At 43.1% G+C, this 14,559-nt stretch overlaps 1 long non-coding RNA gene across 1 annotated transcript; it reads right to left on the bottom strand.

The window, feature by feature from the left end:
* Positions 1 to 98: 98 nt before the first annotated feature.
* Positions 99 to 14,553, bottom strand: LOC136021468 (uncharacterized). The gene is made up of 2 exons (XR_010615783.1): positions 14,462 to 14,553; positions 99 to 1,714 (listed from the first exon to the last, which is right to left on the bottom strand). It is a non-coding gene; the product is annotated as an uncharacterized LOC136021468 (long non-coding RNA).
* Positions 14,554 to 14,559: the final 6 nt, after the last annotated feature.

Genomic DNA, 14,559 nt, shown 5'->3' with positions numbered 1-14,559 from the left:
GCTGAAACCTTCTTGTGTCTCCACTTAGCAGGAAGCACTTGGGACTTGATGGTGTTTGTAAAACTCTCCAACACTTAATGACCACTCTGGATAACTCCTTGTCTTGTTTAATGTCCCCGTTTATTCCACTGTTGACTTTGGATACTTAACCCCCGGTGGCGGGAGAGCCTTCTCCGAGAAACCAAAGGCCAAAAAAAAAAAAGCCTTCCAGGATGTGGGGGAAGTGCAAGGGGTGAATCAGCCCCAAACCCAAAGTACCAGGGCCAGGATAAATGGGGAAAAGAACCCTGGATATGGGGATAGGGCGAGAGGCTCCAGCTGCACACAGGCTGTGCTCCGATATGCCAGTCGCCACGTATTTCTGTCAAAGAAGCAACAAGGGAGTCGAGATTGATTCTGTACATCCGCAGATCGGAGAGGGGTTAAAGCATTTCCAGATCACCGAGTTTCTTGGTCTCCTGTTGCTCTTTTCAAGTGCCTGTCACGCAGTTTTGTTAAGGGCACCGCACAGATTTTTCTAGGTGAGAGTTCATGGATGAGTATTAAACATTTACACCCTGCTCACAGTGTGTTACCCTCGTTAGTACCTTTTAAAACACCTTGCAAAGTGCCCTGGTGCTGTCTGGGAGGATCCGCTGGCTAAACCGGGATATTCCAGTTCTGAGTGCTTCCTGCCTGCTTCTGCACCGGGGATTAAATCCTTTGCAGTGCCATTTGCGGGGTTAGCTTTTCATGTCGTTTTTGTTTGGTAAATTACAGGTACTGTTCTGTTGATGATGATCTATTAACATAATTACAGCAATTCCACCAAATGATGCAATGCATGTAAACATGTAATTAGCATGCAGGGACAACACTGAGCAAAGTGATGACAACATGCAATAAATGCAAAATGCTTTATTCTCCCGGTCATGTGCAGCGACACGGGCTTTAGAGCTCAGTGCCTTGATTATTGCTTTAGAAGGAGATTTTGTTGGAATGTTTTGCTTCCTTCCCTCGTACTGGAAAGAAAAGCATACAGAGACAACGTCGTAGTGCTTTGTTCCTCGGCGTGTTTAGATGTGCGACCCTCTGCCTGCCTCCCAACTTACAGTATCTGATTGCCTTTGCAATATTCTAACTCGCTGCATTTGACAAAACAAACAAGTGCCCAGGCAGCTGCTCACATTACACTTTGGAACTTTGTAAACTGGCTGAAAACTGGGAACTTTACGATACAGAACAGCATGTGCTATTTTGCAGTTGCCACTGCCTCTGGCTTTCCTTCTCCCCCTTCAGAAAAGGCAGCAGCATTTAGTTTGGAGGAGCCAGAAAAGTAATGGCAACGTGGGGGCTTTGAAAGCCCCTCCTGTCCTCCATGCCCTCATTGATGCTGATGCAGTTCCTTCATCTGACCCAGGCTGATGAGTCTTACAATGAGCAAAGCCCAGAATTGTGGCCGCAGAGTCAGCATTTCTGGCTGCAGAGCCAGGGCTCATGGCTGCAGAGCCCATGCCCAGGTTAAGCCTCCCTCAGTTCAAAAGTGAGGGGCAGAAGGAGATAGGGAACCTCTGCAGAGAAGGGGGCTGCTTGGTTTGCTCATTTGCATCTCAATCCCCACAATGCTCTTCCGGCTACTCACAGCTATTCCATAGTAGTGCTCTTGGCTGAGATCTGGGAACACGCTCAAAGGGTGAGGCAGCTTTTGGATGCACTGAGCTGTTTTCTGTTTGAGCTGTGAAAAGCAAACATCTTTTCAAGAGAGAACATTCTGAACAGTAATTTTTTCACATTTACAATTCAGAAAGAGCAGAACTTCACTGAAATCTGGAAGGAAAATATTGTATAATGTCAAATGGAAACATAAATCCTCTGCAGCAAAGGTTTCACACTACTCTGAAAATAGAAGCCACTAAGTTACTACTACACTTGGCCTAATTGTGGCAGGACTGGAGATACAGGTTCTGGAAACAGCTTCATACACTCAAACACTTGAACCCCAATAAACCTCCATCATCTTCCTCAAGGAGCAACCTGAAAAAGAGGATCTACACACTCACTTCTGAGACTTGCTTCTAAATTCACTTTAAGTATTTGTTTGTCACAGCTACAAACCCAGGCACCAACGGTGGCAATCTGAAAGGACTCAGAGCAGGTGGCTGCAAGAGGAGAACCTGCTGAAGGAGAGATGATTAATTTGCTTCAGTACTTTGGAGAAAACAAAATCAAGCAGTGATTAGAGATGGGCTCAAGCTCAGGTCTGGATTTACATTTTCTTCAAACCATGGATGCATTTAGATCCTATGTATTAGGGACAAAACTCCCCTGCCAAGCCGGGGCCTGGCCCCAAGGCACAGTGAGGATACTCTCAGAGGCAGGATTTTAGGTTAAGCACATCGCAGCTGAACATGCAAAGCTGGTTTAAACAGTGTGGCAGAGCTAATCTGTTGAAAGGTCTCACTCGGCCTTGCTTGTCCCAAAGGGAATATATACGGGAGAATTGCAAACTTCTTGAGAGCCTTGCTGGTCATTGCCTAGCCTATGTGTTGGTTTCACCATGTGTCCCTATTTTTGCAACTCCCACCCAGCTTCCTCTCAGCTGATTTATTTTCACACTACTCAGCTTGCAGGAGGTGAATCAGGTCCTGTGGTTACAGAGCAGACCCAACAGCTAGTGCATGGTGTGCAGCCCCTCACCGGCTGCCAGCAAGGGAAATCCGAGACTTTAAAGGAGGAGGGGGAAGGAGGAGAAGCAGGGTATTTTGTGGAAAGGCAAAGCCATAGCTAAGCAGCATGCATGGCAAAGCAGGAGGGAGAAGAGAGTGGTCTGAGAATTCAAACAAGCCACAGAGAGAACAATAGAAAATTCATACAGGCATAATATGAAAGAAGTAGAATTTGTAAGGTAAATCCAGCAGACAGATGTAAGCAGAGTAACAAACCAGGGAGAGGTTCAGAGCTGAATGAACAGTGGGAAATCTTTGTGTGTAGTAGAGGGGGTACCATGTTACTTGCTCTCATGAAATTAAAAGTAGTAATGAAAATACATTCACCCATAATTGCACCCTTATGCTTCTTCCTGCTTACTTCTCTCAGTCCTACTGTCTGAGCATAGTTGCTATTACTCCTAAATTGCTTTTCTTGGTTTTGTTTCTGTTTTAAATGGAAACATTTTGGCTTTCAGAATGTAACAGAAGATGACACCCATTAAAAGAAATACAAGCAAATCTTTCCTAGAAGAAGCCAGCATTAACTGCAAGCTGAAATAGAGCCATAGGCCAGCAGTATTGCTGATGGAACAGTGTCAGTTTAGGGATTGCATTTTAAAGAGCGAGGCAGCATTGCAGAAGTGTTGAAAGAGGGGGCGGGGAGCGCTGGAGCAGAGCTGCCCCTCTCCCCTTGGACACACAGGCAGCGCTGGGAACAAACAGCTCCGGCTGCAAGCGCAGTCCAGCTTCCGCCTCTGGATGTTTGCATTCGGATCCCAACCAGCTCCCACCCGAATCAATGGATCTCGCTGCAGGCACAAATGGAAGACTGAAAATACTGAGTCTTAATTGTCAGATAAGCGGAAAAACTCTGGGAAAAAAAAAACAATAAGCATTATTTGGGCAAGTTAATTATAAGACATTACCCTAAAATAAATAAATAAACAGGTGGAGATGCCCGGACTTGTGATGTGACCAAACCAGTAGGTGTGCCTCGAGTTACACGTATGGGCTCCTGCGCTGCAGAACACAGGGATGCCACCTCTGCAGGCAGTGAAATCCATTCACCAGGAATACTGGGACATTTAAGGCAAAGCAGTAGTTTGGGCAATGTGTATTATTTTATTTTTAAAATTTCTACACTTAAAGAGTTGCTGGCAAATAAATGTCCCTTTCTCCTCATGGTCTTTATTTCCATCTCCTGCATATGGAGAAGGGTAATAGACAGGACTAACACTGCCCCTTAAGCAGCGAGGTCAGGTATGTCCTCCTCGCCAGTGCTCCCTAGAAGCAATGGGGAGTAAAGCCTCTTTGCAAGACCAGTAACTCAGCCCAGGTAAGAGCTGAATCACCTTCTGAAAGTGCCTGCCTCTCCATGCTGACTGCAGAGGGAGACTGACTACACTCCGGCTTCATTGCTCTTAATATAAGCACTTCAGCCAGCTAAAATGCATGCAGATTAGGCAGACTGAGTGAGGTGTCATAATCATGGCCAAGAAGTCTAAAGTGGAGCAAGGATTACACCCATACTCTATGACAGTGCTAAAAACATAGTTTAGGATACCAAGGCCCATTTTCCCAAATCACACAGCTTGGTTTTCATCGAGCCAAGGGCCACAGCATCAGTAGCAATGGTGCTGTCCCCAACAGCCTCCAAACACCTTAAACTGTTTAAGCAACCCAGCTCATGCAGACCGGAATTGCATATCAAACTGAAAAGCACTGAAAGGAATGATGTCCGCACCCAAGCAGCCTATTAGGAGGATCAACGAAGTAACACAAAGCACAAAAGATGGCTAAGAAACACTCATCATTTGCCATCCCACACAGCAGCCCCTATCTCAGGACCTAGGGACCCGGGCAGAGGATTTAGTGCCTAAGTCTAGAGACTCCTCTGGGTTGCAGGCATTAACTCATGCTTGCATGCCTGAGAGTGCATAAAGCTGAAGTCAACCCCAAAAACTTCTAGAGAGGCCTCAGCATATTGTTGTTCTGGGGATAGTCCTGTGTGTTTCATCCACAAGAATTAGTGTTTTCTTTTCATTTCACAATAACCTAGGTATTTCAAATGTCTGCCAAAAAGCACTCGGAAACCCAGCATTTAATCTGAGGACTTTTAAGAGGACCAGTTGTTTATTTCCACCATCTAATGAACATTAATTTCCTGTTTCAGAAAGCGTAATTCATGCCACTGGTGAAGCTGATATTTATCTTGATGCATATCCTCTTGGCTGGCTTAGTTTTTCATTTTCTCCAGCTCCTTCAGCCTACAAACAGCCTGCAACCTGTAGCCTCAGCCTGTGCAATCAGTAGTGCTGCAAACCCATTCAGAAGTTTCCAGTACTTGGTGGGAGAATCTGATAGCACAGGCCCGAACCCATTAGTATTCACTTCTCATAATAAAAACAAAGCTAAAGAGAGTGTTTGTAACACTGATCTGAAAACAAGAACATATTTTCCTTTCTGCTTCAGAATTTAGACAAAACTAATGCAAGTTACACTAAACAAATCCAGCCCTTGCCAGGATAAACAAACATTTGCAGTGTTGCTTGTCATGAAATAAAGCCACCGACATGCATTTTAATGCAAGTCTCCTACAAATTGTGCAAAAATAATTGTGCCCTGTGTATTCGTTGCCAGGTTACTAGAAGGGAAGAGGATATTTTTGCAGACATGATGAACTAACAGGGTAAATAATTCAACTTAATCGTTTTCAAATTTCACACTTAATTCTCAACAGCAGGTCTTTTCAGATCCACCTCAGATCTGACAACAGGGATTATTTTAGAGCAAGGCTGACAAGCTCCTGTGAGCCATATTTAGTCTATGGGGTAGTTTTTATATGACAAACTTCCCCCCCACACTAATACAGTAGCAGTTCTAGGGCAGCAAGCTTTGCTCATTGTTAGTAGCAGCACATGGATTTTCACTTCTTCCTAAACTCAATCACTCACTAAATAAGTGATGTCTTAGCAAATAATGCAGCATTAACAGAGACAAGACAGAAAGAGCTCTCTGTCCATACCCAATCTGCCTGCACAGTTCTCCTGTCAGTGACATTCTGGGAGAAATAGCACTGATTCTGATTAAAGCAGATGAGGAATTACATGATTACATATTTGCTTAAGGAAAAACAATGGATCAGATAATGAAACAAGATCTGTGCTGCTCCACGAAGCAGGGCTTTTTGTGCTGCTTTGTGGCAGCACTTGCAGGGGAGATGTATGCAAAGGAAGGGGTAAAGGGCCCTGCATCTCTTTTAGCACCACCCCGCTCAGCAGCAAGAAAACTCTTCCAAAGAGACCTGCAGCTCAGCTGGCAAACTTTCTATTTTGCAAAGTTTCCAGATGACAAACAATACATCTGCTGAACGAGGTTCTGATGGCTTTCAACTTTTGTTCAAAGCATGCTTTGGCTTTATTAGGTCAGATTACATTCTCATTTAGGTGCCAACAAATCTGAGCACAGAAACTCTCCGCTGATAAAGGACTGAGAAGACAAGTGAGGTTCTCTGTCAAAGTCTCCACTCAGTTCCTTGCCTGACCTTCTGGAAGACATTTCTCTGTATTATAATGCTGAATTTAGTTGGTGAGGAGCTCTGAAAATCAACTGACACAAACTTATGGTGCTCTGCTAGTTTCTTGTGAGAGCAATGGCAAAGGCCAAACAACATGAAAGGTTGAAGGTATGGTGACAGGCCTTGTGGAAGCTAAAAGATCTTCATTTGAAATGTCCCAGGACAGTGACAAGCCATGAAATCTAAGAAAACCTGTCAAGAAATGACTAGCAAATTTGGAAGTATTTTTACTTGGAAATACCACACAGCCAGAATAAATGTTAATATTTTTAGAAGATGCTGTGGTCACCGGAACTCCCTTTCTTTTAATGTGTTTGGGATAAGTCCTTGAAGCAGTATGTATCAAATCTGACCTTTGCCATCTTAGCAATATATATGTCTATGTATCTCCTGCATTTGCCAACAGGATTCTGGCTGAAAAGACAAGCAAATCCATTCAAGGGTTAAGAGATTAGTGTAGGACTTTGAAGGTAAGGGAGGTTTATAGTCATATTACTTTTTTCTACTTTATCAAAACATGATGGACCATTTCAAACTAACTCAACTAGTTGATTATCTTTGTATTTCTAGTTCTATTTCATTTCACGCCTCCCTCACTTCACAGCACTGTAACCTTTTTGAATTGCCCTCTGTGATATCCACTCCTTCACTGTTGACCATTGCTCACTTATTCATTGCTTGTTGGATCAGCTGGGCACTTGCACAATCAAGCCTTTGTTGTGCTTTCAGACAGGCTGCAAGTCACAATATTGAAGCAGCACAAGGACTGTTTCCTCTGCTGGTATTCTTCTTCCCTGCCATCTAGGAAGACAGCATCCTAAACACATGACTGATATAAAGTAATTATGACAATCATTCATACAACAGCTCTTACTTAGAATTCCTTTCCCCCTTTAATTGCTACACAAGACTGAAACCTCCAGAAGTCTGAAGAGTTTTTGCAAGTTGGTCAACTGAGAAACAAGGATTTGCTTCTTTAAGACAGCAGCACAGCTCAGGTCTGTTTAATGCATCAGTAGATGACGGCTGGTGATACACAGTTAGTGGGAACCCATACAAGAGCTGCTCTCTCCAACCACTTAATTGGCCCAAACAAACTGGAATGTAGTTTTCTAACTAATAAGCACTGACAATAATGAAGAGCAACTGCAGGGACGGTGGGAAGATAAAGGAATGCACATACCAATGTTCTGCAACAGTATGAACTGTCAAAGTTCAAGTTTACATGCATAATAACCACAACTGGCACATGGATTATTGGGTGCCTAAATAATCTGAGAATCCAAGATGAGAACACTAAAGAATACGACTTTATACAGTTGGAGGCTTTAAAACAAAATTAAACTTTTCATATGCATTTGCAGGTATCCCAGTATTTAAAAACCTGCAGGATCTGCTTCTAGGTCAATGCTATCAATGGAGTTGGACACTTATATATCCTTGAATTCTGCCTCAATAGGCAGAGAATTGGATGTAGCACAAGAAGCAAAGCTAGCAAAATGCTATTTTTAGTTGATTTCACTTGAAGTCAAAATGAGGATCTTGGCTTCCAGATCGTGAAATTAAAGCTCGCTCTCTCTTGCAGTTCAATAAAAAAAAAAAAAAAAAAAAAGAAGTACCTAATTTGGGAAGGGAAAGTTTAGATAGAAGTTAAGTAGTTGGGTTGGTTATGGAAAGAATAAGAGCATTCAGCAGAAGCAGACGAGTAAGCATTTTGTCACAGGGAGGGAGAAGTAGAGTCTTTTGTGTATGGTGGTTTATTGCAGGCTCTAATAGCATCAGGATGATGTTACCAGGGAGCCTCCACACAACGAAATAATTTACTGTCATCCATTATATCCTGCTAGCACAACAATGCAGTCTCCATAGACCTCCTCCTCAAACAGTTTTGATAGCCAAATTCTATCTGTAAAGTCAGAGAAGATATTATAACCCTACCTTAAAAATAACTTCGACACAATTGTTAGCTTATTCACCCAACATTACCGTGAATTGATCATGTCCTTTGGAAGGATTATTACACAGACAGATTTGCTGAGGTCTGAAAGGCTGCAGACCCTCCTTTCCTTTACCCCTCCTGTGCCCCAGTGCTGGCAGCCCCCACCATCCCAGTGCTGCATGGGGCTACGGCTTCTCCTCAGCTGCCCTGAAGCCAGAGAAGTGCAGCAGTGCTGTGCAGCCCCGAGAGCTGGTGGTGTTCTCACCTCCTGCTCCCCACAGCATCCCACACCTCCTCCATCCGACACGAAGATGTCCCTATCACGAGTCTTGACTTGACAGAAGATCTCGCACATGGGCTGTTTCTCTGTCCCTCCCACAACCCAGGACCCTCATGCACCGCTGGGTAAGACAGTAACAAGCCATCACAGATACCACTTGCACAGCTTGTTGGCATGCTTCCTTGTAGAGCGGGAGGTCCCCAGGTTAGCAGGGTATTTGTCAGGCTGTTCAAAGGCCTTCCTGGCCTTGAGAAGGGTTACATTCAGCAAAGAAAGTACATAAAAATGGAGTAACAGCTTTTCACTGAAAGATAAGAGTTTCCTGTCTCTGTTCTGCTCATATCTGGTCAATTTTCTGTCAAGAATTACATCTTTACTACTCTTTTACAACACACAGCCAATACAGCTGAAAGGAAATACGCTGCTCACTATCCAAACTTTGTACTATCAGCATATTATTAGTAACTTCAATGAAGCTGTAAAAGCTGTTTTACTGAAGATGTATGAACCCGAAAGAACTTTGAATTTCATAACCCAGAGTGAGTGAAGAATTGGCACTTACAGGAAGATGGGAAAACAGTCTTTGCTTGAAAAATAAACAACACTGAAATGGAATTAGTCAGAATAAAGTGCACTTTAAGACACACTTTCCATAGTAGATTAGTATTTTAAGAATTATATTAAAAGATATAATAAGATATGATATAATAATGTGTTATTTATAGGGTAGTATAGGGATTTAAAGAGCCTACTGAATTCTGTTTTCAATGAAGATGTATTAAGTAAATATTGCTGTATTCTCTAGAGCTATACAACTCTTGTAATCTTTTCTATAGAGGCCTTTGGCTAATTCATAATTCAAAATGTTACTCATTTCCCTTCCTGTCTGTATGTCATATAAAGATGTGCATCCAGTACATTGTCTTGTGGTTCTCAGTGTATTATACACATCCCAGTTCCTGTTATATATACATTCCTTTGTAGATATATGATTTATTTCTTTAAGCACTTTCCCATCTTAAAATGTCAGATGCTTCCTGTGCTTATATACAAAGAAGTTTAAGCTCCCAAAGGTACTGAAGTTCAACAGAATTCTGACTGTGGACAGTATGAATTTACCAGTGAATCGTTAGGAAATGCACAATTGCACTTATTTTCCTCAGCTCTCGAGCACAAATTCATTTCATAAGTATTAACACATCAGTCATCAAGAAGATGAAACAGAGGCATGGTTTTGAAAAACAAGTAAGTTAAACTGAACTTTCTAGAGGTTTATTCTTCAAGTAAAAGCTTTGATTCTCAAGGGTTATCACTTGTGGCACACAGGAACTTGTCAAGATTAGGAAAATGGGATTTCAAGGCTAGCTTTTATCTATTTCCATTATCTGAATCTTACTATCTTTTGTAAATAACATTTTTTTTTTCCCCACCAAATAACTTACTTATAAAGCTTTTCGGGTAAGTAAGGAAAATACCATTATGACTTTACTAGGTTTCAGATTGGTTACTTAATAACAAAACTAAGCTGTATTAACCAGGTGGTTATTGCCTATCACTGGATTCTGCAGCAGACTTCAGATATTTCTTTTATTGCAGTCTAAATATACACACATTATATAAAGCATTCCTTTAGGAAAAGATTGCCAAGCGAAAGTGTAACTTTGCAAAAAGGTTGTTCAATTACTGGAGCCCTAGGTAAAGAAAAACCTGCACTGATGATCTTCAGCTCTGTGAAAGGACCGTGCCTCTCCCTTGCCACTACTTTTATGTCCTGCAGCCTTATTGCCACAAGGCCACACTAAACTAAGAGTATACTCAGTAGCCTGAACTAGAGAAGTTAAGAGGATGGCTCGAGCAGAACAGAGGACCTGCAGAAAACTGCAGTGTGGCTCAGCAGGGTGATGAGAGGACAAGAAATGAAGGTGCATGGGGAGCGGGATGACTGGTGGTGGTCAAGAAGAGAGTATGTTTGGAGGTGTGGACTGGTACTGAAATGAATGACATCTCTCTAGTTTACCCTCAAAGGTACTTAAGTCCAGTTCTCGTGTTAACAAAATATTTGTGACATTTGCCAGCTCATAAAAACAACCACAGGCTTCTTCAGACTGACTCATTTAACAAAAAAAACCCCAAGCAACAGCAACATCCTTTGCAACGACAGCTAGTGTTTTGAAGAGACAAACGTTTCACACAACACTTCTCAAAAAAGCAACAGCATTTTTCAACGAGATTATTCAACCTCAGTATCTCTAAATTATACGAGGCTTTTTCAGAGCAATCGGCCCTGCAATTTCAGCAGACCATCTGAAGTCTTGAGTACACAGGGAAATTGACCCAAATAACTCCTAGATACTAGTCTCCACTAGTAATAAAGGCTCTGAAGGCCAAAGGAAGGCATTAGCAGCACTTGTGCAACTCCCTTAACAGGGCGTACACATGTAACTAATTGGAAACCAGTAAACAATTCTGGTATTGAAGCACAAAGCAGATAATCTCACTCACACTACTTCAGTCATTTTCTTCTCATGTGGCTGACTGGAATAAAACTGCTAAAATACTGTTTCCCTCATGCAGAAAAAGATCTAGGGGATATAATAGATCACAAGCTGATTAGGAGTCAACAGTGTCAAGCCATTGTGAAAAAGGCAAACACTGCACTAAGCTGTGCAAACAGGAGTAGGGACTGCAAGACATGCGAAGTAATCCTGCTCTGCCCAGCAGTGGTCCAACCCCAGCAGGAACCCCAGGTCTGGCGCTGGGCCTCATTTTCCAGTGGAGATGCAAAGAACCTAGAGAGAGTCCAGATGAGAGTGAACAGCAGTCTAAAGCACAACCAGTGAGGAAAGGCTGAAAGAATCAGATGTGCATAACCTTAACAAGAGAGCAGGATGGGAGGGAAATACGACAACAACTTGACAATACATAAATAGTGGCTATGGCAGGGTGCAGGGTGGATAAGGAATAACAGATTTGGGATGGAGTTTGCAAGCCCTCTCAGGCAAAGAACGAGTTAACACAGGCATTAGCCAGAAGGCAGCTGAGAGGGAATGCACACAGCTGCAGGGATAAACCGCTGGGGAGAGAGCTGTAAGAGCACCCCTGAAAGAGGGGGCTGAGGGAGCCACCCAGGGCAGAGCTACAGGCTCAGGGGATGCTGCGCTGTGTCCTGTATAAGGGATTCTGGTCTTTGGCAGGTTAGTCGCCTTCTCATTTGTATTGACTCTATGTCTGATTATGAAATAGGTATTTCTTTGTCAGGCCTGCAAAAAAGCAGGATAGAGTGCTGGGCGGGGGTTTGTTGTTGGTTTGGTTTGTTTTAATAGCCCAGCAGAACTTTTCACATCTGGCCTAAAATGTGGTCAACTTGCTGAATCAGCTGAGGTAGGAGGAAAGGAGGCTAACTTTTGCCTAAGGGAAAATATTTGAACTACTAACACTACCTAAACTGGGGAACTGAAGACTTTATTCTGTAGAGAGCAAGAGCAAGCAAGGAGCTTCCGTGTAACAGAGGGAAGTCATGCAATAGGCTCAACAGCTCTAAAACTGAGGCAATGATAGGTATCTGGATGTTTTTCCTAGGGGAAAAAGATCTGGTTCATCCCTTCTAGGGAAAGCATGACACAGACTAGATGTCCCAGCACCATGGCCAGCCGTCCTGTGCTGGGGAGTCATCACCTCCCTGGGGAGATGACTACAATGGCTGATTATTCTCATTGTGAAAATTTTTGTTCTTGAGTCCAGTCAGAATCTCCTCAGCAGTAACTGGTACCCGTTACCCCTTGTCTAGATATTAAGAAATTCATTCTAAGGGTAAAGATAGTGAGGGCTGCAATAAATTGTCTGAGGATGTCCTGAAACCTCCATTGTCGGAGGAAGGCCTTTGTGAATAGGCTAGTAGTTATTTGTCAGGAATGACAAAGTTGATTCTGTCTCAGGATGGCACGACTGCTAGATGAGCTTCTCAAATCCCATTCTGCCCTACAGTACTATAATAAGAAATATTGCACCCCTCTTGCCACTTAACAGTGATATTTTATGAACATAACTGACCATTTTTGGAAGCTCAAAGCATTCTTTGAATAGAAGTGGTTTCAAAACTAGCTGTAAACTGAGTATTTTGCCTACTCTGTTGAATGATCCTTTCAACATGGCATGTTCTGGAAATAATTCAGTACTGAAACTTATAAATTCAGGTGTTAAAGGTGTTAAAACTCTCTACTCACTTGGTCATCCCAATAAAGATATGCCTGAATTAAGTTGTCCACATGCTCCACAACATCAAAAAATTGATTTGTTTGTAAGGATACTCTCTTACCCCCCCAGTTACAGTCTGACCCTTTCAAAAAGAAACTAAACCCAAGCCGACTTGGCCTAAATAACCCCAGTGATACCCTACACAAGGAGTCCTTTTTTTTGTCTTTCTTTTAAACTCCCAGTGAATCAGTTGAAATCTGTCCTCACAAGTCAATAGGTCTAAGTTGTCCATACTATAACTAGGCTGTGTCATTTCTGAAATGACAGCTAAATGTAGAAAGCAAAACAACTTTCCAGATACCGTGTCTTTCCATCAAGATAAGGAAACTTTCTACTTGATGGCTCAAGCTTCCAGAATTTGCAGGTTTTAGGTTCACAGTAATAATCATCAAGAGACTGCTTTATCAAAAATAAAAGCTAAAAACTAGTATGATGAGAAAAGTCTTAGACTCTGTAATGGTTTTAGCTGCAAGAACTTTCTGTGCTGTTCCTCACCACTCTGAAAAATCCCTGAAGCAGAGCAATTGGAAATACAACTAGGACCAAACCATTTTTGCTTGTTTCTAAATGAGTCTCTCACGACAGTATTAGATCTCTTTCCATTCTGACCCACATGAAAGGGGAACAGGCACTGAAACAATGGACTATATTCTGAAAACTATTTAATTGCCCAAGAACACAGAAATGCCTGCTAGGTTTTCAAAAGCCAGTAGGTAACGTCTCTCACAATGGAAGCTAGATGCCTAGGTTGCACTGAAAATCCCACTGAATAGGTTCTGCATGCTTGTGGGCCTTTAAATGTCTGTCCAAAATTCCCCCAAATGAGAACCACGTTTTAAGTAGATGTTTGTATTTAATTACCCTCTGTGGTCAGCTGCAGAATATAACATTGCTGGTGGTTTCGGTCTGTTCTGTGCTCTCCTCTGGGAAGGAAATATGGGGTTTGCTCTGCATTTTGTAGACTGCTTCGCATAATGAGGCACTGGTCCCTGACTGGGACTTTTGTTTGGTTCAGCATGAGTAAAGCAATACTCTGCTACACTTTCTTAGATAAAGCAAGGCAGGCAGGCAGCATCAAAGTGCTCTCAAGCCTTCGTCACCAGAGAAAGCAATGATCGTATTCAGCAGTGCTGTTCACAGAGAGATTAAACTGAGGCTGGATGGACAGAAGCTGTGTAGGTAACTTGAAATAGATTCCGAGGGTGAATTACTGCTTGGCTGTCGTCCTCATCTCCTCAGCTCTGCGACTGGTGTGCCAGAGAGCATTCTAAGATAACTCCGCTCTGTTTGCTGCCTCCATTGTCTGGCTGTTGAACGCTCTTCAGATAAACAAGGGATAATCTCTGGATTTTGGTCAACAAGGATCGCTATGTGCAAAGTTTAAAACAGGTTGTTGTACAGGGCCTGCTCTTGCTGTACCTTTTAGCTGTGAATACTTCCAAGGGGAGTAAGTGGCTGCACAAGTAAGTAACTGATCGATAATGGTATCACTGCAGCCAAGAAGTATTTCCTCGTTTTTACTGGAAAAGGCCCTGGTTGCACTGAACAGCCCAGCGCTGACTGCAGACATGCACGTAAAACACTGCGACTAGAGAACGGCCGGGAACCCGCAGGCACCCCTCAGTTAACTAACTGCTGCCTCCACAGGGCACACCTTCCGCCGCCTGCGGCCCGACCAGCACACCCCGAGCCAGGCCGGGGCAGCCGGACCTGACACCGCGCACCTTTAACGCTTTAAATCGCCTCACGGGGCCCTCCAGCCCGAGCCCGAAGCCGCTCCCGGCCGAGCGCCCCGCTGCTCGCCGCCGTCCGAGCCCGCCGC

The sequence above is a fragment of the Lathamus discolor genome, chromosome 13 (genome assembly GCF_037157495.1).
Source record: "Lathamus discolor isolate bLatDis1 chromosome 13, bLatDis1.hap1, whole genome shotgun sequence".
In the NCBI taxonomy this organism is placed as follows: domain Eukaryota; kingdom Metazoa; phylum Chordata; class Aves; order Psittaciformes; family Psittacidae; genus Lathamus; species Lathamus discolor.
This window is presented reverse-complemented; position numbering and strand designations above follow the sequence as displayed.